At 42.3% G+C, this 12,882-nt stretch overlaps 2 long non-coding RNA genes across 3 annotated transcripts in view; one reads left to right on the top strand and one right to left on the bottom strand.

Annotated features, from left to right (window-relative positions):
• The first annotated feature begins 443 nt into the window (after positions 1–443).
• Positions 444–9,375, top strand: LOC117244028. Of its 2 annotated transcripts, XR_004496347.1 has the most exons (4): positions 444–568; positions 3,597–3,739; positions 7,024–7,185; positions 8,277–9,375. It is a non-coding gene; the product is annotated as an uncharacterized LOC117244028 (long non-coding RNA). The 2 variants fall into 2 exon arrangements; XR_004496348.1 differs by lacking the exon at positions 8,277–9,375 and having other exon boundaries at positions 7,024–7,538.
• The window catches only part of LOC107200081, a 37,879-nt gene continuing 25,810 nt past the window's right edge, over positions 814–12,882 (bottom strand). The window contains exons 2-3 of the long non-coding RNA XR_004496349.1: positions 11,879–12,015; positions 814–1,726 (exon numbers count right to left, since the gene is read on the bottom strand). This is a non-coding gene — a long non-coding RNA (uncharacterized LOC107200081). The remainder of the gene's footprint in view (positions 1,727–11,878; positions 12,016–12,882) is intronic.

Consider the following 12,882-nt stretch of genomic DNA (forward strand, 5'->3'; position numbering starts at 1 on the left):
CTTGTTGCACTTGCTAGATAGTGACCTAGATATTTTTTGGTTTGAATTCAGCCTTCATTTTGCAGGCTTTTGATAATCCAGGAAAGGGTGAGGAACCACAGAGATGAGCCACAAAAAATGTATAATCTCTTCTAAGAACTTTTGCATCATTTTGAAGCTGAGGTTCTGCATGGCTGTATGAAGTAACTTTGACTGTTACATGTCACAGAAAGGCTGTGGAATCATAAAAGTGTTAGAGCTAGAGGATATCAACAAATATTTGGCAGTTTTCACCATCTTCTTGCCATCACAGTCCAGTTTAGACAACAGACCTTCCAGTTGTTTTATTTACCCTAAAGATAGGAATTTTCCTTCACCTGGGGGAATCTTCATATATGGTACCTTTAAGAACACTTTTTCTGCCATTAAACTTCTGGGTTTTTTTCCTCTTCTTTACCAGCTTATCCCTGCACTGGCACCAGGTTAATAACTCCTTTATCTCTACTGAAGTCTGGCAGCACTATCATCATTCATTTGTACTGGTGTGGTGATCCAGAAGACACCTTGTCAACCTCAATGATGCTGTTGGGTGGGTACGACCTTTGTTCAGGAGTAATTCTCACATTTAAGAACTCAGTTTCCTTTATAAATATTTGCAGGTGCTCCCTCAGAGTCAGCAAGACTGATATATTTAGTTCCTTCTAATAAGTCACTTGCTATAGCTCATTAATCACTTTTATTACCCTCTCAATGCATTTGGTGAATGTAGCAATATGGTATTAGAGTACCGGAAATAAGACAGCTCATTAATTGAGGCAGTGCTTAAAACCACATTTATTTTGCTATTCATTAACAAATCTACAAGTAGATTTTAGTTCAACAGGATCCTCACAGAATTCACTAACACTGTAAATATTTGTGTAAATAAATAATCATATTCAAAACACCATTCTGAATAGGAGGTCATATTTGCACAAAAGCTTTATCTGAACAGCGTGTGGGCTTGTGTCTATTTCATCTGCTTAAGGGATACATTAAATATTCTCTAAGGTTATTAACCTTGGTGTTTCAACACAGGCCATATGTAAGAACTCTTTTTCCAGTGTGACCCTGACCCTATCCTCAGGCAGATGATTTGCATCACCTATCATCTCACTTTTCCTTTCCTGCCATGGGTTACTTTCAAAACTAATGAATCAGAGGTGGATTTGTTATAAACGGTGAGGGGATCCTTGTAGTATCCCACTGCTCTTCTCATTTTGAAATTCCAGTGTATATTGTACTTTAGTTCAAAGGCACAGTACTGCTGATGGGGAATAGGAGACAGTGAGTTGTGTGGAAAGAGATTCTTGCTTGTGGTCAGTCCCACCAGCCCCACAGCTTTCATCACTAGTCCTCACACCCCACTAAACTGAGATCCTAGCAATTCTCCACTGTCTTTTGGTGAAATGTTTCAGTAACCCATGTCCAAATACCTCCACACTGGTTCTGGCTGTACCAGAGAGCCAAACTCAGGATAGTGATGCTTTGTTTCTTTTCCCCCTCACTCACATTTTGTCTGCGCCTGCTCTTGATGTATCTTCAGTGAAAGTAGGTATTAGTGTGATAGTAGGCTCAGATCTTTGTACTGTAGTGTAGCTTCCTTCATTCATCTGTGCTCCACCATGCCATTGCTGCCTGGGAAATGTTCTGTGGCATAAATCTGCTCCTTGGTGCATGCTGACATCTATGCATCAGCTCTGGTGCACTGGTAAGGCAATGGAAAGGAAAATAAGATAAACAAGATTATGGTTAACAAATCTGCAAAAGACATGAAAGCTGCAGTCTTAATTTAGGCTTAAAGAACTGAAAGGACTGTATCAGCAGTGGCAGCATCTAGGTGTTCATGTTCTATGCACAGCACAGAATAACAGGGTCACAGAATCATTCAGACTGTGAAAATCATTGAGTGAAGCTTACATTGCCAAGTCCACCACTAAACCATGTCCTTAAACACATCTACATCTTTTAAATACCTCCATCTGTGGTGACTCAGTCCCTTCCCTGGCAGCCTGTTCACGTTCAGAGTATTGCATCCTGCACCTAAGGAGATGTATTTCTGTACCACAGATTATATGGTGCTTGAAATGATTATGGGGAGGAGAAAAGGCCTGGAACGTAGAGATGTTTTCTTGAATCCTGTGTTAGTGTGTGCAAAACAGAAGGGAATGCAGCACTCTGATATCAATGGGCACATTAGGTAGTAAAGACAAAATCCTTCAGAAGTTAACCATGTTTCTGAGACACAGACAGAAAATTCTACTTCCTCCCCCTGCCCCGCAGAAACCAGGCATCTGCAATGGAGAGGCAGAATTGCAAAAGAGTGTTTTTGTGTAGGAAAGTGTGTACATGGGCTAAACTAGTGCCCAGAGGGTGGATCTCCTGCTCTAAATTTCCGCTGCACCTCCTTTCACCCTCTGTGCTCCATCAGACAAGGGACAAGACTGCATTACACACCTTGCGTGAGCTGCTCACAGCTGGGTTATGATGCAGCCATCATCAACCTCTGTAGAAAGGAGAGCTGGCCATAAAACCATATTCCCTGGCTCCTGGCCAGTTTTCCCCACATTTCTCTATGCCTGTCAATGGTGTGTTTTTTTCTGTGGAAACATCTCATAGTGTCAGCTGTTCCCTCTAGAACGTACTGTGCCATTGGATTGATTTTTTGTAATTGATCTGGACATGCTAGTAGCAGGTATGAAAGTGGAATAACATTAAAGCAGTAGAGACTACTGGAAACAATGTCATTTGTCAAGGAAGGACAAAATTTACCACCTTGGACATGAAAAATTTCAGGGTTTGGTCTAAAATACTTTTTCCTTATTGCAGGTATGCTGAGTTGCTTCTTAAAATGCCATGGGCAGATAATTTAAAACCACCTCTAACTTGCATTAGTATTTAATTCAAAAAGTTTCTATACACTAGATGTTATTCCATATTTACTATAGGTGTCTTACATGCTTACAGGGAAGAAGTGTTCTCCTAGTTATTATTGTGCTCATTATTAGCAAACATTCACCAGCAACAGGTAATTAATTACCAGACAATTATTAGGGAACAGAAGCAATCAGGCCATGCAAAAATGTCTCTGCTGGGGTCACAGCTAGAGAAAATGCAAAAAAAAAGGGTATTTTTAGAAGCTTAAAAAATTAAGGCTTAATTCACATAGAAAAATTATTCAGCACAGCAAACTGAGGCTGCAGTATCTTTGAGGGATGCTGCAGCCCCATCAGCAAGCTCTTGACTCATAAAAACAGCTGGTGCAGGAAGGTTATGATTAGCAGGTTTGCACTGTGTGCCTTAAGAGCAGCAATCAGTTGGCAAGGAAGAAAGAAGGCTGTACCACACACCATACCAAACCCCTGCTGTTTCCATGAAGAGGTAAATGAAAAGCACTGAGAGACATCAGGGCAGGCATGTACTACTCATTAAAACTGGAAGGAAGGGGCAAGGACACAACCCTAAAATTGCTAATTCTTTTGGAAAGGCCATGTCAGTTTTAACTCCTCATGGCTGAAAAGCTGGACTTTCAACGTGAGGATATCTTACTAAGTAAGTATATATTCATTCATCCTCAGGGCAGCATAAACAAGGCACTCCTGTTTCTGAAACAGTCCCCTGTCACATGCAGAGCAGCTGATGGAACAGAGAACCACCTTTGTACACGCTCAGTGCCACCCATGGATACACATTGCTGCTGGAGCCTGGTGCTGCTGGAGAGGTATCGCCCTGTGTCCACAGAAATCATCCTCTCAACACGCCCCGTGGTGCATCCAGCCCCACTGATGGTATTTCAGCTCACAAGAGTACAGCAGGCAGGGATGCAAGTGGAAAGAAATATATTGCATGTGAAATTGATGGATTGCTTCATACTTCACTCAACATTGAAAAGCTTACTGCTTTTTTTCTCTCTTAAATTGAAAGTTCTCTTACTTTACCACTTGCTACTCTACTTTCACCTATGCCAGGTCCCATTCCTAATGCCCAATCAGCCCTCTCCACCTTGGGACAGACTTGGGGCTGGTTTTCTCTTTATGAAACAGAGAAGTTAACTCTGTGTTGGGACAGCTGGGACATAGCTGTCAGTTCCTTTTCATTATCAGCAGCACCCAGCTGGATGTCTGGAATTCACAGACACTGGGGGAGACTCATGTTTGCTTGAATTTTAAAAGCAGGTTGCTTGCTGGGAATGAATACCCTGCAACAGTTGCTCAGCTTCGCCTCTTCAAAAGTAAAAGCAATCCCAGTGGCCGCTAAAAAGCAGAAGAGAAATCAAACTAATCTTCAGTTCAGAGTCTGGGTAGTGCTTGGGAGTTTTGCTTTTGCTGCAAAATAATCTGCACAAGAAGTATTTTTTAAAAGATCAATACCAAAAGCAAAATCAAAACTAAGGAGAAACCCCAAATTCTCATTACTTGAATATCAGTTCCCACTGCCACTACCCTTATGAGGTAAATAACGACACAGCTCTAAGTAATTCCAGGATTTGCTGGAATTTTGGGTGAGAATCTATTGCTGAGCACCCTAAGATCATAAATGATCTGTTTGCCATGTATCAAATTAGCAACATATGCTGAAGTCACAGTCTGAAGACTATCATTTGTGCAGTGGCACTGCTTCTTGGAACAAGAAAATATCTCTGAATTTCTCCTAGTGGGGGTTGCAGCTGGTGTCAAGGACAGGAGTTTAAAGTATTTCTCTCCCTAATCCATATTAGCTAATGACTTGGAGGAGTCCTTTACTTACTTGCTTCTCAAGTAAACTTCCTAATTCTAAATTTAGCTTGTCATCTGTCACAAATGAAGGCAGTTCCCTTCTGGGAGTTCAGGCTGCCCTTTGCAAGGGCCTCCTCTTCATTTTGGCCTTGCCTTTAAACATAACTGGTTTCCCAGGTATATTTCTGCCCACACAAGACCAGACTGTCAGAAATCTTGGTGGAGACCTCCTCAGACATCTTTCTTCTTTTACTTTAGATTGGGGGTTTCTGTTTGTTAGGGGTGTTTGGGTTTTGTTGTTTTTGGGGTTTTTTTGCAGGGGGGGGAGAGGATTGTTTGTTTCTTTGTTGCTTGGACCAAAAATAGTTTGGGCTAGCTAGGTGGTCATGTCATTCAATTTATTAGAAGTCTAAGTTATTTTCCACCTGGCTGAAGCTGCAACCATCCCTGCTGTTGAGAATGGGCTACTTCATACATGTAACACACTCATCATAATGACTGAGAAATCTTTGCATGTTCTTCCTATGAAATAGTTAATATCCTAAAAGTAACAATTACTCAAAAGTACAACCAGTGAGCTTAAATAGCCTGTGTAGGGGAGGAAAGTAGCTTTTGTAAAAGGTCATTTACGTGGAAGCCATACTGACAGACAAACCCACAAAACAACTTTTATGTGTAAAATTATATAAAAATCTCATGACAACTCAGAATACAAAAAGAAGGGATGTAGTGAATGTTAATGGCCAGCCATTCTTCTCACAACTCAGACTGTGCATGGCAAAATAGGCTCATTCCAGCTAGCTGGTGCTAAATACAATTTATACCATTGGTGTGCAACTGCCTTCAGTATAACTGTTCCAAAATCCCAGTGTAATATTTTCTCCTGACATTCTTCCTGCTTGTGCTGGGTCACCTGGGAGTTGTTTGGTCTTACCTAATTCTAGACAACCAGCATCCAGGTCACAACCAGTTAGTAAATAAAAATTTTGCTGGTGGTTTCAAAGCATTAACTCATGGAAACACAGTCTTAGCAAGCTGATACACATGATCAGAAACACATTGGCATCATCACTGTTCAGGATCTTTAGGAAATCCTAGGTGAAGGGAACCCCAAAGTTTAAGCAAGTTTTAGCCCCAGCCTGCAATGCACACTTTAGCCCTCTGTTGTTTTTTTATTTTCCTGAAGTGTTAATATTGCAGCCTAAAAACATTTCCCTTCAGCTATATTAAAGAAGACTATAAACAAATGCAATCTCACTTCACCTAGGAAGTGAGTCCTAGTCCCAAGGGATTCCAGGATTCTTTGTGAAGCAAACATGCCCTGCTCCAAACCCAAACTTCTTGAGTTTCAGGTGTTTATTTAGATGTGCTTGGCCTGCAGAAGTGCTTCTTTTCTTTTTCTAAACAAGGGTCATAGTCTATTAAAAACTCAGGCAGACTGATGATTGTATGAATGTCTTTTGATGTTACTCTCTCTTCAGTGAGGTTTGGCCTCCTGGTGTGTACACACATCTATTCATGGCCACAAGTTTAGAGGAAACTATCTTATGTCTTGAAAATACCAGCTCTTGGTCCACCTTACCAGAACACAGACAAAGGTTCTTGAAGTCCAGTGGCCAGAAAGTGGCAGCAATTTCAGGGTTAGTTAAATTTGGTGCTGAGCGTAGCAGAAAATCCAGTTTACTGGATCAGAGCAGAAAACCAAAGATATTTTATAAGAATAAGCAGGCTGGCTGCTTTGTTTTGGGGCCTTGGCTGTCTTTCCCAGGAAAAGTTACAGCTCCCATTTGTATGTTGAACATGATCCTGTGTTGAATAGTATCAGAAAAATATACCAGCAATCAGGTGTGATTTGGACACAGTCTGGACATAAAATAGCACTTCTGTTGAATAAGACATGGTTCCCAGCAAGGTGTTTACCTCATTATTTTGGTTCTAAGTTCATGCTATTTCAGCTGTGAAACAGAAATTGTTGGAGCAGAATTAGAATAGCATGGACAAGCATATACCACAAGGTATAAAGTGTTCTGGGACAAAGAGATTTTCACAGGCTTTTAAATCACAAAATAGTTGAGGTTGGAGAGAATATATCAAGGGCATCCCACACTTATGGAGGTCATCTTCTCCAAAGTAATCTGGTGTTTCTACCAGGTCAGTTCTGTGCACAATGGACCAGCTGGATGGTACTCAGCTACAGAGACAAGCTTCATGTATGATGAAACTACAGTTCTACTGATAGCTTTAAGTGTTCTGAATTATTTTTTTTCTTTGTTTGTTTAAATATGTTTAGGTTACATGGGACTGGATGAGCTTTGCAACTTGGTTGAGATACTGTGGCTTTATGACTGCATAAAGGAAGTCCAGGAGCTTGTCTCTCACTACCAAGTCAAGTTTCATGTTCCACTCCAGAAGGAATTTCTTTTGTTGGAATGGCCCAAATCAGGGTTTGGAGGTGAGTTAAAAATGAGACAGGGCAAGTGAAGAGGATGCAGTCTTGTGTGTCCTCCCTGCTTCACTTTTACTTAGCATTATAAGCATGCTCATAAATAGTTGCTGAATTCCGTGTGGGATTTGAACAGGAAAAGGTTTGCTTTAAACTACCTTAACAGTTCCCACAGTCCTTAGGACATCTGGCCACACATCCTTTTTCAACACAAAACAGATTGCCTTGAAATGGTCCACCTCATAATCCCAGAATTTCTCCAATAGCAGCAAATATTCCAGACATACCTTTTATTCCTTACACAAGCTTTTATTTGGAATATGTTTTAAATGCAGAGAAACTTTTTATAAGCCCATAGGAGTTCTCCCAATATGAAGACATTTTTGAAAAAGCAAATAAACCTGAAAAAGACCTTTTGGGACTTCTTGTTATGTTTTCTTAAATGTTTTATCAATTACTATATTTCCCATGTGCTAAACCTAGCAAATGGTCTGAAAAGAGCACCTGGCTCCAAATCTGAACTTTAGAACTGACTCCAGAAGATGAACCATGACCCTGAATTCTCACACCATTTCATAAGTACTCTTGTTTCTAAAACATCAGATCTATGCAAATTACTTTCTTTGTACCTTCTTTGTATCCAATTACCTACTTGTATAACAAATACCCTGAAATAAATAGATTCAAGGTGACACTGAACTTAAATTCAGCCTCCCAAAACAGAGACGAGGAGGAGAGACTCAACAAAGAACTGTTCGTACCACCTTCTGTATCACTGTTGAAATCAAGAGGATCACTAAATCCTCTGCAGCACCTGGCACATAAAATCTTATCTCCCTCAAAATCCAGAGAGATATTAATGGAGCTTACCTCCAGCGCCTGAGAAATTATTAAACCAAGTAGGCTGACTCAGTGTTTTTTACCTACATGAATTCTGTGCTACTGTGTTGTTCAGAGTGATTCAAAACAAAAGCAGAGCTTGTCTTGTCAAAGAGCTAATGCATCCAGGCAGGATCCCCTCTGCATCTGATCATTTTAGAGTCTGTACCAAAGCACTTCAATGAAAATCTGCATGCTTCTGTCTCAATGTGTTTATCCAGGCCTCATCATTTGGCAGCAGCTCATCAGCTTGTCTTCTGGATCTGTTTCTGAGGTGCTATGGCCCTGTGAGAGGGTGTGCTCTGCTGCAGCTGGGGGGACACTTGATGGTGTTTTGAGTGTTCAGGTGACCCTGAGTCTTGAAGATACAAACAGGAAATGCTTTTTATATGGGGAGACACTGACTGAAGAAATACTACTACAGCTTCTAGTGGAAGAGCATGTCACATGTTGGGTGTTTTCAAACAAGATGATTTTATTATAACTGTTCTAATTTGTTATGAATAATTACCCTGATCTGGTCAGAACCATCAGAGACTGAATGAAACCCAACTTTATTCCAAGGACAAGTGCCCACTCAGTTTTATAACTGCCCTTCAAAAATTAAATATGAGTGCAGATTAAGTCCTCTGGAAGGACAAGCCTGGACTTTACATGACAGCCTGGCTGTGGGAAAGGCCCTATCTCCAGTGCTCCTTGGGTGCTGAATCAAACCATATGTTCATCACAGCCAGGGAGATGAGCTGATGATATTCAAGCTTGCTTTTGTGTCTTCCAGTCCAGAGTAAAGTACAATGGTTTCTGGGATGCATAATCAGGAAGACATTCGGTGCTTTGCCTCTTCCTGCCTTGCTTCTCTCAACTCTGACAAGGTGAACCTTTGTGGCAGAGAGGCGATTCAAACCCTTCCAGTCAACTGACTTAACACAATTCACAGCAAACATGAAATCTGCCACCTGTATCACAAAAGGACATGGTGGCATAGGTGAAAAATAATCAGGGCATACTTATTTCAGGAAATGTTCCAGGACACATTAGATGGAGCTTGGAGCAACTTGGTCTATTGAGCAATATCCCTGCTTCTGTCAGGGAGCTTACAATTAAATGATCTTTATGGTCCCTTCTAGCCCAAAGCATTCCATGATTATTTACTTCTATGACACAGAAAGCATGTCATGCCTTTGGTGAAGTGTCCCTAAGAATGAAAAATGAGATTTCACTTCCTGTGTGTATCATGATTAGCAGCTCTGTGATGTGCAGCCAACTTTCCCTTGTATTTGGAAATAAAAGGATACCTTCTTATGGTAAGTAGTACCACACGTAGACAGCTCTTATGCTCAATTGTGTCAGTCTGAAGAGGAGTGGTATTATAGCGCAGCACAAATGATTTATTGCATGATGGCTTTTTCCTGAAATTAACAACTGTCTTTTGTTTTAACATTGTGTATATAAGGAAAAGAAAGTCATAAGACATGGAGCACTTCTAATTCTTAAGGGTACTCTGCGTTACCTAGGAGAAAGCCTAAAGTTTGCACAACAGCAAAAAACAGAACAGCCTTAATTTTGTAAGCGTGTAGTAATTTTACCGTGGATGAAAACTCCAAAAGGAAGCCTCTGTTCATTTCCAGCACAATTCACTTGTTGTTTGTGACTTTTGACACACAAATGCCAGGAGATATAGTGAGGTACTTTTCAGCTAGCAGGCATCCATTTCCTTCCAATAATCATTGTTGAAATCTATCTCTAAAAACAGGAAGCTTTATCATTTTGATTTTCTAGCAACCTCGCCCTTTCTTGTGAACCTGACCCTGGCTAGGAATCATCTGCTTTGATTCAAGCACGGCTGTTAGAAGACTGAAGCGCAGCTACTTCCTATTTTGTTCTAAAGCACATACAGTGTGTGCTTAGAAATGTCCCTGCTCAGGGTTATTCATCCAGCTCTGCAGGAGCATTGGTTAATGGAGCCTTACACAGGAGATCCACATGTTTATATCGTGCTTTTGTTTATGTTTTATTTCTGTGGATTGGAGGGAATGAAGCAAGACCTCTTGTGCTGGGAAAATATTATCTGAGAGCAGAGCAGAGGGAAAGTGCTGAGGATGAATTTGCAGGGACCACAGCACAGATGATGTTTTCTGACATAGCAGCAGCAAGTAAATTACTCTCCTAGTGGTACTTAGCAAGAGGGCTCTCCACTCAGCAGTGTAGCAGGCTCACAGCTGCAGTGGTGTTGTCAGCCACATTTCATCCCTTCTGGAAGGGATCCTTGGCAGTGCACACAGGGTTGGTGCTGACTAATTGATCCTGAAGAGAGCAGTCACCAAGACCACTGCCCTCCCAGCACTGTAGTCACTGAAACCCCCAGCTCCACTCCGTGTTTTGGCAACATAAACATTCTCTGGGATGCCCTGGGCTCTGGGATAGCCTATGGGAGAAATCCCCTTCACTCCCCACTGCAGAGGAAAGCTGGTGCCCAGCTGAGGAGTCCTTGGGACACATTAGCCTGGGAAACTGCTGTCATCACTTTTGTCACAGGCTTTTGTCTTTGGCTGGCTGTGAAGTAATCCTGGGGTGATGATGGTAGAAGAAGGGATACAGGCTTGAATGCAAAACACTGTTAAAACTGCTTTATTCCCAGGAGGATTGGCTGAACACCTCACTAAATCAACTCAGGGAGTGGGCATTTAAATGGCTGGCAAGAAGATTCAGAAAGAAATACTCTGAAAAAAATTGTAAATAAGGTCATTGTAGGTCTGCATCTCCAGTTCCAGCAGAGAACAGCACATTTAACACAGCTTCTTGCAGTATTACTACTTTCCTTAAGCAGGCTGGAGAAAGATAATGGGAAGTGGTCTGGGAAGTTATTTTCCATGTTGCCTTGCACTGTTTGGACAGCCCTAAACATTGTTTATCCTTGTGATCTTGCCCCTCTGTGTCTCCCACCCACAGCACAGTGGTCATGCAGAGCAGCCGTGTGCAGGGGTACAAGGGTCCAAGTACACCAACGTGCAGTTCATGTGAGTTACACTGAGGCCAATGTACCTAAAGACAAGGAGAAGGAGCCATGGTGTCCCATTCCAGTGCTTGTAGCACCCTCTTTATGGCATTGTCTGCTCTGTGCACGTTGTGTCTTTGTGGCCAAAAGCCAGGGCTGTGCTGGAAGTAACTGATCAACCTTGGTCAAAACTGCTGTTGAAATCACAGTCAGTTCCTGAAACAGCAGATAAGACATCCTTCTGCAAGCTCCACTCACTGGCATCACTACTTCTGTCTTTTGAGGGCAGCTGCCTGCTCTGCCTCCAGTTCTCAGCACCTCCTTCTCCTCCTGCCACCTGTGGTCCCCAGCTCCTCCCTTGTCTGAAGGGCTGGGAAAGCCCACCTAGGATGTCCAGTGAAGGAACATGTAGGTGCTAACCACCCAGCCTGCTCCTGGTGCCTCCTGAGCACCTCTGTGGAGCCTGCATGGCCTGGGCTTGCCCCCTGCATGCCCCAACAACCCCAGAAGTGTCTTGGGAGATGATGAGGAAGTGATGAGGGCTGGCCACAAATACAGACTGTGTTCTGGCTGTGAACTTGACAGTCAGGAACTGCAAAATACTTCCGTAGCCTAAAGCAGCATTTTCAGTGCTTTTTATTGCCTGAGGTTTCTTTTGCTTTGTTCACACCAGAGATCACTGATAATGGATGAGAAAAGGGAAGAGGAGGGTTTCTCATTTGCAAACACGACACTCTGCTTTCAGAAGAGGAGATTTTGCAAATCCTTTGTAAGCAGAAGAGCAAAAACTCACCATGGAAAATGCACAAGGCCTTACCCCCTCAGTACCTGCATGATGATGTCCAGCTGACAGGAACAGGCTCTCCTGAGCTTTTTTCCTGCTTACTGTCACCAGAAGGTTTAAGCATGCACATGTCACACCCCAGGATGATGTGTAGCTGCATGACACAGAAGAGAAACCGTTTCTGTGGAAGGAAAAAAACAGCTTTACAGACTGGGAAGGAAATAAGCAATCTGGACTGAGAGTCTAAACTTCTTCCCCTGAATGCTTTCCCAGTCTCAGACCTCTCATTATTTGATTACCACAAGAGAAACCTAAAGAGTGTATTCACTGACTCCTGAATAAATGCTGACCTGTAACATGGGTCATGCTTGCATACTTCACATTTACACCAGTGCATATGGGACCTGAGCACTCTGGCAACAAGTGCTGAGTCAACTGTGAAGAGCCAGAACAGCTGAGACACTGATTATTTCAACAGATCAATCAAGACAGACCAGCCCAAATGTTTCTTGGTATCGGATTTTATATTTCTGCTTCTTAGAGGTTCAATGGATGTAATGCCCAGCAACTTCATCTGTGGTTTCTGCTATGCATGGCTCCAACCAGAGAGCCTACTAGAAGCCTTTCTTGGTCCCATTGAGTAGCAGCTGTGAAGAAGATGGACGTGAATGATCAAGTAAGAGAGCAAAGGAGGCAGCACTGCGCAGCACAGCAAGCTGAAGGTGTCACTTCCTTCCTGTAGTTCAGATTTTTGTAGGCAGTACAGCAAAAGATGTTTTTAAAGCTGCATTTAAGGAGCTGCACTAGAGCCTGCTACTAGAGAGCAGTGGACACTCTAGTGAATACACTCAAAATCTGAGGGGAGGCGTGGGGAACCTGGTGGGCCTAGCATAGACCAGATGAGATTCTGGTAGAGAAGATGTTCAGCACTTGCTTCTGTAGTCACACCAGGGTGCAAGTAGTGAGATGCAGACAAAATGGTATGCCAGGAAGGAGACAGTCCATGTCTGATAAAGGAAGAAGAGCCTTCAGGGGCTGTGCCCCTAAA

This window comes from Parus major, chromosome 1 (genome assembly GCF_001522545.3).
Source record: "Parus major isolate Abel chromosome 1, Parus_major1.1, whole genome shotgun sequence".
In the NCBI taxonomy this organism is placed as follows: domain Eukaryota; kingdom Metazoa; phylum Chordata; class Aves; order Passeriformes; family Paridae; genus Parus; species Parus major.